Here is a 20,391-nt window from a genome sequence, read left to right on the forward strand (position 1 = left end):
CCAAAGCCCAAGCCCAATTTTCAGAGTTTCTGATCAGAACTCCCTACCTCCTACCATATCCCTCCCTAAAATCCCTCTGCTGTTCCTCCTCTAGAATCCTGATTAATTTTGGTTCACTTCAACCTGTGCCTTGGCCTTCACTAACAGATCCTGGGGAACTGTATATGAAATTCCCTGCTTCTGGATGCCTTGCTCACTTCATTTTCTCCTTGTTCCAGGCTTCCTGAAGTTTATCCCACACATACATCTCCCGGCCGCTAGACACCAATCTTGGTCAGGTCAAGTGGCATATCAGTAGACATTATCCTCATAATGCAAAGCTGCCATCATAAATTCACCATATTCTTTCCCCATGACATGCAACTTCATAAGATAACAAATTATGTCAGAGGGGGCTGGAGCAATAGCACAGCAAGTAGGGCATTTATCTTGCACACGGCCGACCCGGGTTCGATTCCCAGCATCCCATATGGTCCCCCAGCACCGCCAGGAGTAATTCCTGAGTGAATGAGCCAGGAGTAACCCCTATGCATCGCTGAGTGTGTCCCAAAAGCAAAAAAAAAAAAAATTATATCATTAAAAATAACTGCCTTGTAGTCCAAAAATTGCAGTTTTGAGGAAAGGACAAAATCTAATGCCCACAAAGTTCAGGTATGCATCTAGCTAATATTTCTCACTTTATACATAATGTAATAAACAAATGTTAATTTAAAATAAAACACTCCAACTTAAGGCTTTCTAATGTATGTGGGAATTATGACAACTCATTCTTTTTTTTTTTTTGACAACTCATTCTTAATCTTCAGTATCTAAGTAAAATGCCAATGGTGGTCAACATTAAAATATATTTCAGTTAAATATCAATTTTAAGCTAATATTTCTAAGCAAATATACTGGGCAAAGTGGAAGCAGCATGATGCATACAGTATCAGATTTATTTTGATTATACCTAATGTTTTGTGCAAAGTAGAATCTAAGCATTATGGAGAGTTGTAGGATAACATTGGTTTGTCCTTTCTGCCTTGCCTCAGGGAGCTTAAGTTTATTGGGGGTACTCCAATCACAGTGCTCCCACTCCTCTGTGTTTTATCAGTAAACTTTTCCTTTGTGCTTTGCTTCTCAAACTCATCAATTACCTTTATGTTCTAATAAGACTCTGTTAACTTTTAAATATTGCTTTTTTTTTCTCCTTAAGTCCTTTGCATAGTTAATTCAGAGCAACGTCCTTTTTGTATGGACAAAGGAAGACAGTTAATGCTATGCTTTTGTAACTTGGGAGTCAATTGATTCTGAATGATATTCACTCCCGGTCATCTGTTCTTTCGACTTATGCCTCAGTTGCCCTTACTTCCTAGCATACCAAAAGCAGGGTCCCGACGAGGGACTGGATGGATCCAGGGCAAGCAGTGAGCTATGTGTTACCCTGGCATCAAAGTGGGCCAGGCCAAAGTGCCATAATACTTAACTATAAATTAAGAGCATGGTCATGGATAAATTCTGTCATGATCCAAGAAGTAACAACTAGATAGGACCCTGCTAGGGTTAGAAAAGATCAATCTGGCCTGAGCACTGTAGTCTGAAATCTACAGTGAGATGTCCTCAGGAGAGCCACCCTATAAGCTTAATGTATTTCTTACTGTGTCCATATAAAATAACTAATATTAAGAAATAGAATTAAGATGTTAATTAAGTTATTGGACTAATGAAAGGAGAAAAATCCCTAAGTAGTATTTTGCCCTTGAGCGGAAGAAGGACTTTCATGTTGATGGTGGGTGTGGTGCTACCCCCAATGCGGGGAGTTGGAGAGAGACTAGAGAGAGACAGGGACTATGAGATGGAGGGCTGAGAGATGAGTGGGAGAGACAGGAGGAGACGGGAATGAGGGGCAGTGTGAGACTAGAATGCGGAGCTTAGTGAGACTGGAACAGGTGTGTGGGGAGAATGGAATAAACGGCAACTGATCACCAACCAGCCTGGCCCATGTTTCCTCCTTCATTCGGCCATGACATCAGCTGTGCTGGGTGAGGGAGTAGCACAAGACCACCGAACTCAGGTGACAAGAGAGAGCTGCCAGGTTTCTCTAGCCACTGGGGATTACACAGAGAACTCTCTTCCTCCACCAGCCTCTGTTTCTTTCTTTCTTTTTTGTTTTCTCTCTCTCTTTTTTTTTTCTTTTTGGGTCACACATGGTGATGCACAGGGGTTACTCCTGGATCTGCACTCAGGAATCACTCCTGGCAGTGCTTAGGGGACCAAATGGGATGCCGGAAATTGAAATTGGCAGTGTGCAAGGCAAACGCCTTGCCCGTTGTGCTATTGCTCCAGCCCCCAGCCTCTGTTTCTATTGAGGCGCCTTCTCCCTCAGGTACAGTTCTCCCATTACCCAAGGTTGCTTCCTCACTCTCCACTCAGGTCACCCAGGGATATTTTCCTTTCTCTTTTATTTTTGTATCAGCCCATATACATAAACGTTTTTCCTTCCAAATCCTCTCTCTTTGAAAGGTCCCTGGGCTGCATTGGGATGTATCCCTCCCTCCAGGTCTGGTCTTAACTTTACAATGTTTCAGACTAGAAGCTGGGTTGGGTTATATGAAGCAGGATGGGTAGTGTTTGGGGTTTGGCGGGTAGGCACACAGTGATGCTCAGGAGTTACTCCTGGCTATGCCTCAGAAATTACTCCGGAATTACATTCAAGAATTACATCTTATGGGGTGCTAAATATCAAACCCCGGTCGGCCACATGGAAGACAAACACCCTACCCACTGTATCCCATGGCCTCTCAGCCTGTGGTTTTGGCACTGACAAGTATATTAATATTAGTTGTTCTTTTCAGATGTAGCTCAAGTTCTTATGACTTCACCTATCCCATTAACTTTGTAACTACTAAAATAACTGCAATCGCTTCTATAAGAATATATCTAGCATTATCAGTTTAAGATGAGCAAAATCGGACAGCAAGCAACAGATTCGCACCTGGATCCTTAGTCATCATGATCAGAACCCCTGAATAGGTTGGGAAGATCCCAAATGCAGTTCTGAGAACTAACCTTCCACCTTCCACAAAGTAGCAGTAGGAGCATAAACCACACGATTAGTAAGAGCTGGAGGAAGCCGGTGGTGATTAAGGAAAACCACTTCTTTCTTCTCGTCTTTTCTTTCAGAGCAGAAGGTGAGCCAATGCTTCCTGGCTGAGCAGAGGCCGCTTCCTGCCTCCCAGGGAATGCTTCAGAGAGCAGCCACTTGAGAGTCTTAATATTTTCCATATATCCTCCCCTCCTCAGCTCATGGATGAGAGGATGGGGTGAGTCAGGCCGCTGGTCTGGCTGGAGGCCTCACCGGCTGTGCCTCACTTTCTAGGTCCCTCAGAGCCCGTGAGTGACCCTTGAACTCTGACCCAGTCCCCAGCTAGGAAAATGTGACTGAAAACTGACAGCTCCCAAAGCACCCCCAAGCCATACACTGCTAAGGTATTTCAGGCCAATAACTAAATCATTTGAAGGAAAACAAATGCCAATTTTACTTTTACAAAAATATCTGCTGGGATTAGGATTTCACTCTGATGACTCAGAGTGCAGTTGAATGTGGTCAGGCTGCACAGTTTTGCTTCTCCTCACATCTTTGAGTCCTGCCAGTACACGTGTCCAGAGCCCAGCACTCACCCTTCCAGGCCACTGTTCGCTTCCTCTTACCATGGCCTTCGGTCTCTTTCTCCTCTCTCCTCTCTCTCTCCTCTCTCTGTCCTCTCTCTCTCCTTTGTCTCCCCCCATCTCTCTTGCCCTCTCTCCTCTCTCTCCCTCTCTCCTCTCTCTCTGTCTCTCTCCTCTCTCTCCCTCTCTCTCCTCTCTTTCTCCCTCTCTCTGCTCTCTCCCCCTGTCTCTCTCCTCTCTCTCCTCTTTCCTTTCTCTCCTCTCTTTCCTCTCTCTCCTCTCTCACCTCTCTCTCTCCTCTCTCTCCCCTTCTCTCTCCTCTTTCTCTTGCTCTCTCTGTGAAGCAAGGTAGTGTTAATTTAACAGAATTTGCTTAGAAAGTTGTGAGAGAGGACACAGAGAGGAACATTGTCCAAGAGAGAACACAGGTCTCTGGAGCAGAAATGAGCAAGCAGAGAGATAGCACACGGGTTGCAGGGTGAGCCTGCAGAGTCCTTCTCAAGAGCTTGAAGAGTCTTGAGTGTCAGGCTTTACAACTTACTCTTTTTCACATTTTAATTTGAGCCATTTAAATTTTATTCCTAACATTTTCTGGTTATAGGTGATTTAAAAAATCTGCTCATTGCTATGCTTTTTCTCACTATAATACTACTATCATTCTAAAGTGCCACACACCATTCTTGGGGTTTCCTAGCCTGTAGAATCCCCATAAACTACATGGACACCGTGAAAGAGGGATAAAGCGTATCCTGAGGCTTCAGGCCTTGGATGTGGCTCTTGAGTGGCCTGTGCCCCTAGACCCAGCTGGGACTTAGACTGGGCCACACAGACTCTGAGTGATGCAGTGTCACAGGTGCCAGGACCCAGACCACAGCCCCAAGAAAGGCCACTCCATCCTGCTACCCGAGCACAGACTAAAGCAAGATCACAGTGTGACTGACAGAACAGTGCACACTCCACTCCAGCAAATGCCAGGACCTTCACCTCTCCTTATGTATTATAAACCAGTCTTTGCTGTTAGTTTTCTCTCTTGGATAAACAGAGAGAATAGAAAAATATACTCTATCACAGAACAAACGTTCCTTGATTGATTTTGAGTTCTCAGCCTCTCTTCAGGGTGCTCAGGGAACCCTCATACTCCGGGGGCTGGTCAGTTGCGTTATCTCCACAATCTCTTCCTTTCTGAAATGTATTTTAAATTAGAAGCTTTATTGAGATATAATTCACATACCACACACATTAAAAAATTTTAAATCAATGGTTTTTCTTTACCCCGAGTTGTTGGAACCATTATAGCCACAAATTCCAAACATTTTCAGCACCTCCCAAGGAAACTGCATCTCATTACCTCACCAACTCATCCATCCCTGCAGTCCTAAGCAACCACAACTCTATTTTCTGCATCTTTACAATTTATTTTCTCCTCTTTTTGTTGTTGCTTTTATGAGACCATCCCCAGTCGTGCTCAGGACTTATTCCTAGTTCTGTGCTCAAAGTTAACTCCGGCACCTTAACCTTGGAACTATAGTCCAGCCCCTACTTATATTTAGTTATTCTAGTTCTTTAAATATTTTGATAACTGGGGTTTTATGGCTCTTTTATTTTGGTTAGCATATTGTTTTATGAGATTTATCCGTGTTGTAGCAAATGTGAAAGCATCATTCATTCTTTTTCAATGGACAAATAATATTCTCTTGCTTCTCTTTGCTATATTTTGTTTTCTGTTTGTCAGATGAAAGACTCTGTGGTTGCTCTGGAATTTTTTTGTTTGTTTTGTTATTGTTTTACTTATTATAACAGCATGATTTACAAAGTTGTTCATAATATAGTTGTTTCAGGTATACAACAGCAATTCCGTTCATTTCCCGCCACCACTTTCCCTCCCACATCCTCAGTCTGCCCCCTTAACAAGCCTAACACAATTTACTTCATATTGCTTGCTACAACAAAATGCCAAATGGATTAATCAGAAAATAGATCAGTCCGAGTCCATTTGTGAAGATGTCATTCTATCTCACAAATGTTCGTAAAGTCATTTTGTTCCTAAAGTCAGTTCCTAAAGTGTTCCTCAGTAAACCTGTCTGAGTTTACTGAGTTGGTGCTGGTTGAACCTTCTGGGTTATTCTTTTTCCTCACTGAGTTTGGTCAGCTTCTGTGCAACCTTCCCATCAAAATTTCTGTGCTCCTACTGAGCTGACAATGCTAGGAAGTATGGAGGAGGAGTTGCCTGCTCACATTTGGGGCCATATGCTTCAGGAGCTATGAACCTGGGCTGTTTGCATGGCGGAGGAGGCCAGATGCAGTGGCTGGCGGGCCTTGCCAAAAGACAGAAGAATTTGACCACACACCCCCATTCACAAAAGACCCAAGTTTTCAGCTCAGAGGTTGAAATATTTGGACAGTTTTGTGGCTTGGCTGTTTGTCAGCTAGTTGAGATTTGTCTATGAAGCTGGGCCTGTTTAAACAGTAGAGGGGCTTGGGTGTGGTGGCTTGCAGGCCTAGGCTGGCCCTGGTTTTCTTGTCAGTACTTGATCTAGGTGAAACCCTGCTTTCTTATCAATATATACCTATAATCAACATATATCAGTAGAAAATGTGTAGAACATATATAGATTACATGTATTATAGTTATTATGTAAAATTTATAATCTATAAAAATAATCTGTAATTATTTTTCTAATACCCACTGCTATTTTGCCTAAAGACGTTCCTATCTATCTATACATGATTCCCATTTAAGAAGTTTGCACCACAGGAGAACCCCCACAGGTTCGCAATAAGCTCCTAGATCTGCCCCCAACTCTTCAAGACTGAAGCTGCCCCATATTTCCCACTTGGAACACTGTGATAACCTATTCACTAGCTGGTCTTACCATCAGCCTTTCCAGTCTTCCCTCTTTTCTTCCACATCACCTCGTAGAAATCTCTCTCTCTGTTTATCACTGCTTTTGGTGATGCCCAGCAGCGTTCAGCCAACCGCACTGTGGCAGCAGATCAAGCCCAGGGACTTATTCATGCAAGGCATGTGATCTAGCACTGAAGCCGCGTCTTCGTCTCTCACCCTGAAATTCTTAAGATAGAAAGCTTGTTGTGCAATTTTCTTTCTCAAAATCTTTTCAGATCTTCCCATCATCTGCAGACTAAACTTTCCTTATCAGAGTGTATAGAAACATCTCCTCTACCATTCATTCATGAATCACGTGAATCATGAAACCCCATTAATCGTCGATTTCTCGAGTGGGCTCAGTAACCTCTCATTTGTCCTTTCCTTGAGATCTTAGAAGTCTCTACCATTCATTACCCTACTTTATAGTTTAAATAAAGAGCCTGGATGAATTCCCATCTTTATCATCACTGTGCAATGCTCCCTTGGATTACCGTCCCCAGGAAGCCTTTCAGATTTTACTCTGTACATCCACAAAAAAAAGCTCTTTTATGCTTTTGGAAAGTATTTATTTGTACTCAGATCCTTAAATGTGGTACTCACTTCAAAGTGAGATAAGTGAGAATGTCATAATAGTGATTACATAAGAATTCCCTAGCCAAATGATAGATAAATATTAAATATTAAATGAATTAAATATGCAACTTGTTGATTTTAGTCCCAGCCAGTGAATTAAATGAATTCAATATACAACTTGTTGAATTTAGTCCCAGCCAGTGAATCATTAGCCATGTGAAAACTAGAGCAGTAACTGCTTCTCCAGAGCCAATCTAGCCCTTAGAATTGTGGGAGGATAATAACAATGAAATAATACTTTTTCACCCCACTTTGTTTGGAATGGTTTGTTACCCAGCAATAAATAACTTGAATAACTCGGACACACTATAGGAATTAATCGACAAGTACCTGCAAGAGCCACGAGGTGTATTTGAGTCTGGCTCTTGACCTGCTTGATCAATGTGAAAAATGGAAAGGAAACATTTGTCTTTGTGAAAGCCTCTCCTTGGCAGATAATATTAACACACTGCTAAGCTAGCACTTGGAGAGTTGGGCACACTGACTAGACAAAAGAGGCACAAGGTTCTGGGTCAAAATATTGAGAAAAAAAACAGGATAAAAATGCTAAGAAAATTAGGTATAACAGAGAAGGTATTAGGCATACTGGGCATATTAGAGTAGATAAAAAGTCAGAAAATCAGAAAAGTTGGATTAGACACATGAAGTCAATGTTTTAAGAGTTTTAAGAGCAGGAGGCTCAAGCAAAGTGGAAAAGACATGGAGGGGTCTAGCTGGTGGCGCTCAACACAGAATCACTGTAGTACATCACGAGGGTTTTCTGAATCAGAAAGTTAAAAAAAACAGCCTGCAGTTCTGAATGGAGGTCTCTAGAGCTCTGGGGCAAATATCTGGCAATCAGATATTAAGTAAGATTTGAAGGATATGCTAGTTGATTGGTTCTAAATGGTTAAAATATTTTTGAATAATGTTAAAACAGAAATATGAAATTTTGAGTCAGTGGACTTTTGAGATAAAGGCCTAGGATTTCTGCTAAGAACAAACCTAAGGACGCATACACAGAGGCCATCTCTGGCTCACTTATCCACAATTCTTTAGAACACCACAGTGCTTTTTGACCAGTGTTGAGAGATCACAACCCTATAAAAGATGCGAGTCTCTATTGGTAATATCAAAGATAAGAAATTTCTAGTGATATTTGTGGTTTGATAGACAATGTTTGGAGATTTTGGAGAGCCCTAAGAGATAAATCAATCAAAAAAATTGTTATAAAGAGTAAAAATATAGCATTACCCTGCAACTTTGGAATAAGACCATTCTTGTGAAAAAAATAGATGAGAAAATGTACTTACTAGTATAAACTGTCCTATCATGTTAAGAGCTTAGCATGTGAAAGGCACATAAAATTTCAAATGTGTTCTACTGTTTCTAAATATAAAATACCTTTTGTCTATCATCTTAGACTTCATAAATCAGCCTCTCTATCCTTCTGTCTCAATAAGAGAGAAGAATTTTATGGCAGGGATTTCTCTGCGAGAAAGAAAAACCAGGAGACTAAGTGAGTATAAATTCTTCTCTTTAGCTCTTCTGGGTAAGGAAGTTGAAGCAGGACATTTTCAGAGGTGCAGACCAGGGACTTTGATGGGCAGGACCTGATGCGCCAGTGTGGGCACATGTGATGGCAGAGGAAGCTGCTCCGACTTCACATGAGCTGGAGAGAGTGTTAGAGTGTGCAACTGATACCAAACTTAAGCTCTGGTGAAGATGAGCTCAAGGACCAGTAGCCTATCGCAGGCAGCTCTTGGCCTACAAAGGCCCACCCTGCCCAGGGCTGCAGGCAGAACATCTTCAGGATGTCCAACGCAAAGTCAGGGAGGGCTGGACCTTATCACTAGGAGATCCAATCAAAGGCTGCAGACTCCCAGTCACCAGAGACTCAAATGTTCGGGTCCTGGAATCTGGTTTGTTGGTTTGTCTATTTGTTTGTTTAAGAAGCAGCCAGGATGGTCTGAAGCCATGATCTCTGCATCATCTTTGACAAGCTTCTTGCAATGTCTCTGGATCCACACAAGTGTAGCTGTCATAGTAATAAATACCTGGGTCCAGCACGATGTTGATGAGCTTCTACGTGGCTGTCTAGGGCCCTCAGAAATGTGTGTGGAGATGCCAATGCGGGCCATATGTGGCCTCACAGCTGATGGAGTCTTTGAAACGTGGCTGCCCATGTTGACCTCTGCTGCACATGGAGCATCCACACGGGTCAGGAACACTTGATATGAAGAAAAAATACATATATGTAATAAATTTTGCAACAAACTATATATTGGATTGACAATATTTTATGGGATGAAAGAAAATAATCATGAAATTCATTTAAATTTTAGAAAATTTTTTTCATGACATTTTAAAACTGAAATTTTAGGGTGAGAGCCATAATAAAGCAAGTATGGTGCTTGCCTCACACTTGGAAAACCCGGGCCTGATATCTAGCATCTCATATAGCCCCCTGACCCTATCAAATGGCCCCTGAGTGCAGAGCCAGAAGAGTGCCCTGACAGGGCCAGGTGCGGCCCAAACCCAAACAAACAAACAAAACTCTGAAATTCTAAACACTGTGGATTGTTTGTGTGGTTTGTCATGTCTAACTGAACATGACAATGTAGTCATTGTCCCTCCCTCCAGGACCCAACAAAACTATTCCCACACCTACTACTGCACCCCAACTATAACATCACTTTTGAGCCCCGATAATCATCATGTAAAGATTTGTGTGGGCCAGATGCCACACTAAAGTGTGACTTCCCTGTGATATCTTACTAGACAGACTTCCCTGTGATATCTCAGTTATTGTCAGACTCCCCCTGTGATACTCACTGCACAGACTCCCCTGGGATATCTCAGTCACTGCACAGACTCCCCCTGTGACACTCACTGCACAGACTCCCTTGTGATACCTCAGTCACTGCACAGGCTTCCCCAGAGACTAGACCAGAGGCCCCTAGTCCTCAGATTGTTTTCAAGACATCTTCCACTGAAGCTTATCGTGCAGTATGGAAATGTATTGTACTTATGAGATTTCGGGTCTATGTCTCTGTTTTGCTCTGGATACCTAACACAAAGATATCTTGGAGTACAGAACTCAGTCGGCTCATAAAAGAAGGCATAACCCAATTAAGCCAATATCAGCTGTGGGTCACAAAACTCCCAACTTGCAGAAGCATCCTAATTTGGATGTAAGCCTATCAGCTGACACTAACTCTATTTTGGTGGCGGAGGTGGGGTCGTAGCCCTCAGTGTTCAGGGTTTACTCCTGGCTCTTTCCTCAAGGATTACTCCCAGTGTGCTCAGGGCATTGTGTAGTGCTGGGATCAATCGTGGCTTGGTCACAGCAAGGCAAGTGCCCTACCTGATGCACTACCACTCTTTTTATCAAAGAACTCTAGTTGCATGATTTTATTGTAGATGTTGTGTTCATTCACAATGTGAGCAAAACAAAATATTGGTGAATTTTTCAAAGTATCTGCAATAGATATTAAATTATACTCCTGAAAATAAAAAAATAAAGAGACTAAGCTTCCTAATGTTGCTGTTAAATATTATAAAATGACACTTAGTCCTCCCCCATTCTGTTTATTTATTATTATTTTGTGAAGTTTATTTTGGCGACTCTCAGAGTCCTCAGGGATCACTCCTGGAGATAGGCAAGCACCCTCCCCATTGCACTAACTCTCCTGCCCCAAATATGCACTTTTTAACTGACACAAAACAACTTCTAGGTGGGCTGCCGTGGAAGGGAGTCTGCCCTGAGCCCAACTATGGCTTTTTCTGTGATTTTTCTCCTTACGGCCAACCAGGGTGGAATGAGGCTTAATATGCACTGAAACAGGTCCCCTTCACTCACCACTGGCAAGATCGCTTGTAAGAAGCTCAAAAATACCTGCATAGGTTGGTCTGGGAACACCTAACACAACTGTGCTTTAGCTTGTTGGAACCATGACATGCACTAAATTGTGAGGACACTAGGGGGCAATGTGTGACTGTTTCTCCCCCATTGCTTCAGAGCCTCAGGGCCATTTGCTTAGAATCTGTCTGCACATCACCGGCTCCTAGCTTCTGTCCCTCTCTCAACAGAATCTTCGTGATGTTCACGAATCTGTGGTATGATTGTCCATGACTGCTGCAGGCTGCACCATCTTCGGTGGCAGGAAATATTTCCCTTGCCTGATCCCGGGCTGTTCCTTGCAGGGCATAAAAGCAAGAAGTCAGAGTTCGCTTATCACCAATGGGCAAGAGGTACCCAATAAACAATCTTTTTCTTCTCTCTTTCTCCTGCCTTTCCCCATAAAGAAAATATTTTCTGTTAAAATGCATTAAGACTAAAATGCGCATATGGGCACTTCATATTGGAAGTAGGTGATCAACTCAAAATATGAAGTGCCCAGTGACAAAAGCAACATGTCCCTGACATGTTGGACATTCATGCACCTCTGCTGATCCCAGGAAGCCCAAGACAACCTGACTCCCTCCCCTGGCCGTCCCTCAGCCTCACTCTTACCACACTCCTGCATGGGCTGAGCTCACTCTCGTCCCCTTTCCTGGCCCTTGCTGCCCCCACCCTCTCACTGGACCCAGGCTCTGTGCATTTCAGGTTGGATCAGAGACGTCCCTCTGGTCACCTGCTCTCATTTGGAAGCAGGTATGTTGGCGCTGCTCTCATCCCCGCAATGGCCAACCGAAGGGACCTCAGACGCTTAGTCCTGCTCATTTGAGGTCTCGATTCCCCTGGTCACCCCAGCACAGGTGGTTGTCACCATGCCTTGTGCCCACCCTTCCCTGCTGGAGGCAAAGCTTGGCACTTCCAGTTTGCACAGCCTTCACTTCCTTTCACGCTGGAAAAGATCAGCGAGGCCTGGATCACGGAACCACAGCCACTCAGCTGAGCAGCCGGATAGTGAGCATTATCGTGCAGACTGGTCCGGCTGTGTGGAACAGAGAGCAGCATTACCCACCCGATCCTCATGACTCCTTTGCTAGAAAGAGATTTGCCCCACTTTACAGATGAGGAAGTAGAGGCTCATGTGAAGTTAGTAAGTACACTGACACTTGCTTCTCCAGGATACACATTTTGAACATACAGTTGTAGTTTCAAAGTTCCCGTTTCTGTCCACAGAATAACTCACTCAGGTTTTGCACTTCTGGACTTGCATTTCTGGAACTGCCACCTGTGCTGGGCTTCACCGCTCAGAATCTGCGGTCTCTGAACGCAGCTCCCAGGTGCCGCTGGCAGAGAAGGCAGGCAGAACAGCCCTGGAAGCTGGGTGGCTGATGCTCCACCACAGAGAACACCCCAAACACGCTTGTGTGGGACCCTGCAGGGGAATAAGAATCACTGCTTTGGTTTGGGGGGTGGGGGGAGTTGGAGCTGTACCCAGCAGTGCTCAGAAATCACTCCTGGTGGGCTCAGGGGAACACACGGTTTAGCAGGGATAGAACCCCAAGTGCCACGTGCAAAGCAAGTGCCCTGGCCCTATCTGACGTTTCCAGCCTGAAACTCACTTTTCGGAAGTCCTTTCCCTGTCCAGTCACTCGCGGGGCCCAGGAAGCGCTGGTGGAGAGTACCTTGGTCGCTCGTGCGCCCATGGCAGAGGTGAGCACAGCTTCAAGAGGGGACAGGCACCCTCAGGTGCAGGAGGCCGGCCTGTGGGGAACCAGGGAGGCCAGTCACAGTCAGCAGAGTTGTTCTGACTGACAAGAGAGACCTGCTGTCCACACCCTTCAGGTGGTCAGCACACATGGCCCTCCACCACAGCCCCAAGGAAGCAAAACCAAAGCCAGCAGTTTAGCTTCTGATCCACGAAAGCCACCGCAGCCACGAGGGAAGAGAACCAAAGTTTAGGAGGATTCCAGAGCCCAGACTGCCACGCCGCCCCTCCCGTGCCCACAGTGCACGTTCCCTTCAGTGGGATGTTCAGGGCTCATTCCTGGCGGTGCGGGGGCCAGGTGGGGTGTCCGCCCGCTGCGCCCTTCCTGAGAGGGAGCCAGCTCCACGTGCCCAGGCTGGACTCGAGCAGGGGTGCTGGGCCGGGCAGTGTGTGGTGATCCAAGCTTCGGCCACAGGATGGCAGCAGTGGCCCGTGGTCCCGTGGGCTGTGGCATGCCAGCAGGGCCAAGGGCAGAGAGAACCCTGTGCTGGCGGAGCCACCTGGAAACAACCTTTCCTAACGCACAGGTTCCCGCAGTACCCCAGGGTGCAGCAGCGGGCCTGGGCGCCTCTGCAGCCACAGGGCGGCCCTCACGCAGGCCCCTCAGGGCCTATACCTACGTCCCTTCCTCCTGCAGCTTTTGCTCCTCCCAAGCTGGTTCCCTGCCTGCAGCTCAGGCAGCCCTGAGCTTCCGCAGCCCCTGCAGGCACTGGGCGCGAAGGACACCTGGGCACTAGCAGGACGGGGCCGTGTCGACCCTCCGCGCTCCAGCTCGGGGCACTGGCCCTGTGGTCCGCTGTCTGGACAGGCGCCAGGCCCCTACCGGCACATGTCAGGTCAGCAGCAGACAGGGCAGCAATGGACGGAGCACTCTGACTCCTGAGCCCAGAGGCAACTTCTACTCAGACCCTGTCACCACCAGACAGTCACTCCCCAGGCAGGCCCGCCCCCTAAGTGAGGTGCTAAGGGTCTTCCCAGAGAGTTCTGCTCCTCCCCTGCCCCTCCTGCCCCCCTCCCCTTCTCTGCCTCTCTCCTCTCTCCTCTCCAATTTGCTCTCATTCCCCTCTCCTTTCCTCTCCCCCGCCCCCCGCCCATTCATTCTCTCTTTTATCCTTTAAAAATGATGCTAAGAACAGGCCTTGTTGTGAGGATTCATGATCAAATAGTGTATGAAGTACAGAGAAATCTCGGAACAGTAATTTCTCTGCTTTCCTAACCCCTGTAGCCAAGAACTCCCCACCAGCCACTTCCTAGACCCAGGGAAATGCAGCCAAACCCAGTATAAACAAGGCGAGCCGCTGTGTGGAAAGACAGTAAAACTCTGGAGAACAAAAGCCTGAGAACTGCCCAGGAGCTCTCAGCCTCACTCCCCAGCCCTGCAGGGGTCTCCCAGCTCCTTTCTCAGAGAGCCCCCTGCCCGGGCCCACACCTGGGGAGGGCCAGCTGGCAGCCTGAGCTGGGACTCTGCCAGCTTGGGTCGCCCTGCTCCACCCAGAGCCCTCAGGGCCCTGCCTCGCTGGCATACTTAGCCTGCCCCCAGCATGTTGGGGGTGCGAGGGGTCCTTGTCTTCAGGGGGCTCTCGGGTGCGCAGAAGGCTGGGGTGAGGAGGGGCCATGGTGAGGCCGGCGTGCCCCTTAGGAGCCTGTGCCGAGCTGGCCCCCGCGGACCTGCCCTTGGCCTTTCTGAGCTCCCAAGGTGGGGGGTGTCCTGCAGGTCCCTGTCTTGGGGACGCCCTAGACACCCTGCAGACGTCTGCCCCTCCACCTCTCAGCATGCGGACAGGCAGCCCAGGGCAGTACAGGAGCACAGCAGGGAGCGGGCAGGACCAGGCCACCCAGACTGCCCAGAGGAGATGAGAGGAGATGAGAGGGAGAACAGGGGCCACCGCCCCTCCGCCCGGCCCAGTGCGGGGGTCCTCCCTTCTGACTAGGCACACAAGCTCCAGAAGGAAGGAGGCTGTGACAGCTGTGACTCTGCCACTGTGTGGTGGAACCCACCCCTCCTCTCAACCCTCGCCCATAACTACCATGGGTGTTTATTTCAGGGATTTGGGAGACACACCCTGCAGTGCTCAAGATATCAAATCAGGACCAGCCACAAGCAAGGCAAGCACCTCGTCCCCTGCACTATCTTACTGGCCCCTTAAATTATTTTTAATAATATTGAAAAATACCATTTAGCATATGGTGCTCCCAATAGTATCAGGAGTGATCCCTGACACTAGGGCAAGGATTAAGTCCTGAGAAATGCCAGGTATAGCCCCAAAACCAGTTATTAAATTTTTGATCTAATGATAATATCTGGAAGTAGGTCATATATTGTTAGCAGTTATTTCTAGGTGATTGAACAACAGGTGGGTTTTATTTTCTTCTGATGTTTCTGTTTTTTCATTAAGAGAGTGCATTCATTTTATAATAGAAAAGTAAACATTACTTGAGAAACTTGCATCTCCAGGAAGGCTGAAAGTGACAATTTCACAGTAAAGGTGGCTCTGTTCAGAGCTGCAAGCGGCTGTGGGTCCCTGCACACAGGCTGACCCACAGTCTCTGTTCTGAACCGAGACCTGCTGCTGGTCACTGTGCGCACGCTGACCCACAGGCCTAATTTCTATAGGTGATTGTTCACCTTAAATTCAAAATATGTGAAACTTCCAACAACTAAATTTGTGATAAAATAATCATTACAAAAGTATGCTCCGCTTTCAGCAGCTACCAGTGAAAGCACAAATCAATTAGAAGCGTGTGCATGTGTCCAGGTAGAATTGTGGGTCTACACTCTGTCTTTGGCATGGACCTGGCACCTTTCTGTGGCCAGCATTACACTCTGGTAAAGCCTCCAGGGTGGGGCTACACTGTGCAGCTGTGTGTGAGTGTGTGTGAGAGCGTGTGTGTGTGTGTGTGTGTTAGCATGATCACAGCAAGTCTTTATAGACTCTGGAACTGGAGAGAGAGGCCCGAACTGGAGCCCATCCTTACAGGCCATGCGGGAATGTCCTCTCCCTCTGCCACAGCCCGGCCAAGTGCTGGAGTGGCACCTGATCAGCAGCTGTGTCCCCCAGACAGAAACAAAACGTGCTTCTATTCCTTTGCAGCCTTGCGATGAGCTTTAGCCAACATCAGGCACTTGTTGCTCCTTGGGGCGGGGTCCTTCCTGTCGCTTAAGATCGTCCAGAACAAGCCTTCAGCTCTCACCTCTGCAAACCCTGAGCTTCTGCTTCATGTCTCAGAAGTGACCAGGGCAGGCAAAGGTGGACATTGTGCTTCTAGTTTGCATGAGCTCTGATCTTCCCCTCTGCAGGTGAGGAGAAGAAAGAACCAGGAGAGCCTCTCGGGAGCTTGCTGCATATGCTCTATGTCCGAGCCCAAACTCCAGGCCTCCTGGGGCCAGCTCTAGTATATAACAAAGGCCCTTTGCACCCGAAAACCCAGTGACCCCGAGGGGTGGGTCAGGGCACCTGCTGGCTAGCCTGCCCGCTCTCAGGACCTGGCCCCCCTTCACTAGACACGTCCTGCTCTCCTTCATTCTCGTTCTCAGTTCTTGACATATTTCCTCGGAAGTGCCCCAATTACTGCTGCACAGAAGCAGGGATTGACAGTTCTAAAGCCCCGAGGCCTTCCCCAGGGCCTGGGGATTGTTTAGTGTGGTTTCTGAATCCCAAGGGTTACACCTGAGTTGGTGTTAATAAGGGACTCAGTGGCTGTGAGTTGGCTTAAGGATGGCGCTGCTCATCAGAGACACCAACCACGGAATTAGAGAATTGGGAATTTAAGTGGGTCTGTTCTGGGAGCAGGTGGGGATTCAGACAGAAGCTCAGTGACCCAACCTACTAAGAATCCCCGAGAAAGTGGCTGGGCGGACTCAGTGGCGCCCCCTGCTGGAGAGTACTGCTTGTGCTGGTCAGATGTCTACAGGCTCAGAGACTGCCTTAGGGCCCATAGGTCTCACCTGATTCTTTCTAAATTGAATCCTGTTCCTTGAATTCTCTGAGTCATTCTGAAGAATTCTCAACCTGAGGTGGTCACAGGAATCCCTAAACTAATAATCAAATCAGAAATGGAGGTAGCTCCGCACCCCCAGAATGTGAGCTTTCATCCCAGGCGAGACGCTGGTGTGGACACATGAGTCCCTAAGTGGGGTGAGCAGCACGCGGTGACCTCAGCTGCTGCTGGCTGGGGAGTGGGGTGCGAGCCCCCACCTCTCAGCCAGGCCTCTGTGAGGGAAGCCGGGGTCTGCGTGATGCTGGGATTACAATGCACATGGCCAGCAAGCTGGGATTACGAGCAGCTTATTTTCAAAAACCTTGCTTCTGGCTGAACGTGAAGTTTACTTGATTTAGGAGTGTCTCGGAACACACTGAAACAAGCTGGCTCGAGGCCCTGCTGAGGAGAACCTGGACTAACCCAGCAATACTGCACAGGAAATGCAGACAGCCGGGTGAAGGCAGCCTGAGGGAAGGCTGTTCCGGAGCTTTCCTCTGAGAGGTCAGCAAATGTCCTGTTCTCCCCAACCTCGTGGGCTGCAGGAGCACAGGTGATGGTGTGCCTGGGTCGGGAGGAGCACTGTCCTGTGATCTTGGCATCAGAGACAAAGTGCTCTGCACTGGGGGATGGGGCGCATGGGTGGACCTTCGGTACTGTTCTCTGAGTGAACTTTTGGGACGGACTTTTCATGTTGCTTCATGAATTTGTCCCACAAAAATGTTGGTCAAGTGGGCTCTGTCCGTGGGGCTCGGGCTCCAGAGGACCCAGTTTCTCCCACCCCCCCCCCCCCGCCACAGCGCGGTTCCTGAAGAGCAGCTGGGTGCAGGGAAGCCAGGCCACGGGTCTGCAGCGTTCATCGTCGGAGAGAGGCCAGGCCGTGAGAGACGGAGGGGAAAGAAACCTCGTATTCAAGAGACCTTGTGAAATCTTTGAGAAATGACAAACACACAGTGCAGTTTTGTTTGTTGGCCAATATTATTTTTCTTGCCTCCCAAGTTTGCTCCTTACAAAAAAAAAATAACCCCTGGGCAGTTCATCTTGAAAATAAATAACCCCTGGGCAGTTTGGGGCAAATTTAAATATAAATTTGCTTTAAATGAAAATGCAGGTGCTGCTTGCCTGGCTTACTGGGTTTCTGGCTCCAGACCTCACTTGGTTCCTTTCTTCTGCCCCCAGAGCCCTGGCAGGCCTCCAGCTCGCGCCTCTGCAGGGGAGAGAAGGGAGCTAGTTGGCTGCCGCCCTCCGTCCCACGGCAGTGGAATTCCTTGGCCCGGCTGTTTAGCAACCCCGTGCCAGCTGGCTGCCTTTCTTCCCTCGGGGAACACAGTGAATCACACCTCTGCAGCGCATTTGGCCCCTGCCAGCCCTGAGGCCACAGGCCAGACTGCCAGCTCTGAGCAGCGCTGAGCCCAGGGAGCGGGTGCAGGGCCTTGTCAGGACCTGTGTGACTTCTCCCCGGCTGCACGGAGGCGATCAGCAGGCCAAACTGCCCAGGAAGCACATGAGGGCCACTTTCCCTCCGCCTTTTCTGGAGGGGCCCTCCCAGAGGGCGGTCCTCATGGCTACCACGGACAAAAAGGTGATATGCTTGGTTTTCTTCCTCCTTTACTCCCCTGACCTCAGGACAGTGACCGTCAATTTCACGAGCTCTCAAGTGCTCAACAAAGCCTGCAGAGCACCGGGAGTGAGGCTCTGGGCTGCACACGAGGCAGAAATGGGGCACAGAGAATAGGAAGCAGCTGGCAACTGCTACTGGAAAAAGCCGCATGCCCAGATAGCCCCTTCACAAAGTCAGGCTCCTGGCAGGTCTCATGGCCCAGACTGCCGAGAGTCCTGGGGCAAGCAGGGCTGGGAGCAGCTCAGGAAGCAGAGCTCAGCGTGCAACGGCAGACACAGACAGAGCAGCCGTCCCTGGGCAGGCCCTGGCAGGCGGGGCTGCCCACCTTCCACACCTGCACTCAGCCAGACCTGCCACCCTGGGCTGGGTCCTGAGGAAGACAACTGGGAGAAGGAATATAAAACATATCCCCCACAGACCACCAGGTGGGGCTTCACGAGACCTCTCACGGATCCTGCTGAAGAGCTTGGGCAGGAAACCCCTCCTATTGCCCTCCTCACTTTCTGGGTGTGCTCTGCCTTTTCAGGCACCTGGAAAACGCCCCCTTCTCCGGGGTGTGGGGCCTGTTGGAAGCCCTCGCTTGCCCTCCCGGCTCTGTCGCTGCCAGTCTAAAGGAACCCCTTCCACTCATCTCTGACCACATGCCACCCAACACTACGGCCAAAAGTGCCTGGAAGAAGTCTCTCTGCAGGAATGGAGCTACTCAGAGAGAATACTCATCTTACTCGGGGGAGTCCCTGGAGTGGGTCCTCCCCTTTGAGATCAAACGTGCATCTGAATGGATGTCGCCTGCAGTCAATACAGCCCACTGCTGGCCTTACTCTGCCGAATGCGGCTCGCCCTGAGCTTCAACCCCTGCTCACTCTCAAGGTTCAGTCAAAGCCCAGTGACATTTCTGATACATGAGCTTTTCAGAAGACTAAACTTCCCTAGGGTTCCTCTGCTCCTTGCACTCCTGTTGCAGCCCACATCTACCTAAACCCATCATCTTTCCCCCTTTTCTTTCTTGTTTCTGGTGGTACAGATCAGTGAGTGATCTAGATAGTTCTGTTCTGATGCTTATTTCCCATTTTTTTTTTTGGGGGGGGCATGCCTGGATTGGAATCCAAACCAGAGTCAGGGCCATAGGCATATGTGAGGCAAGTTCCTTAACCTTTGCACTCTCTCTGGCCCCTCTTGATTTCTTCCTATAATATCAACAACTCTCTCTCCCCTACCTCTTCTTTTTGACCACTTAACAGGGCCATGCCTCTTGCATTAAGAAGGGAAGAAAGGAGCAGAGAGAGCTCAGTGGTCTAAGGCACATGCTTTACATACAAGAGATGCATATTCAGCCCACCCGCTGTATGCCCGGGGCACTTCCAGGACTGATCTCCAAGTATAGAACAAGTAGACAGGTGGGGAAGGGGTCAGTGAGAGGTGTGAAGTCAGAAGCGGGAGGGAGAGGGAGGAGGGAGAGGAAGGCAGGAAAGAAGAAATTCCAGCCTTTCTTCCTTCCCTTGACCCCCACCTCAAGACGTGTATCACACTGTGAAAGTTGTGTGCTTTTCCAACCTTGGTGACACAGTCAAGGCCCTACAGCTTTGAGCACTGTGGCAGTGATTATAAGCAGTAGGTGTCTTAGCACTGATGACACCTCGGGCGTGAGATGTGGCTTGCACACTTCCCTTTTCAGAAGTCCTTCCATCCTCAGCTGGTAGGATCTCTTTCTGCTTCTAGCCCTTCTCCTGAGAATTGCTTCTGCACAGTCAAAAGCAGCTCAAACACCAGGTTCAATGGCAGCATTTCCAGTCCATGGTTCTTGCTGGGCCAACATGCTGCTTTGGCAGAGCCGCCTCTACCTCTCGGGCTCTGCTCCCAAGCCACACTGCCGTGCCTCTCACCTCGCTGGCCAATTCCAACTCTTGGTTTCTGAGCTCCGAAGTCCTTGAGGCCTCTCTTCATTTCCCTTTCCCTCCTCCTGAGCCTGGGAGCTGCATTCT

The sequence above is a fragment of the Sorex araneus genome, chromosome 1 (genome assembly GCF_027595985.1).
Source record: "Sorex araneus isolate mSorAra2 chromosome 1, mSorAra2.pri, whole genome shotgun sequence".
Classification (NCBI taxonomy): domain Eukaryota; kingdom Metazoa; phylum Chordata; class Mammalia; order Eulipotyphla; family Soricidae; genus Sorex; species Sorex araneus.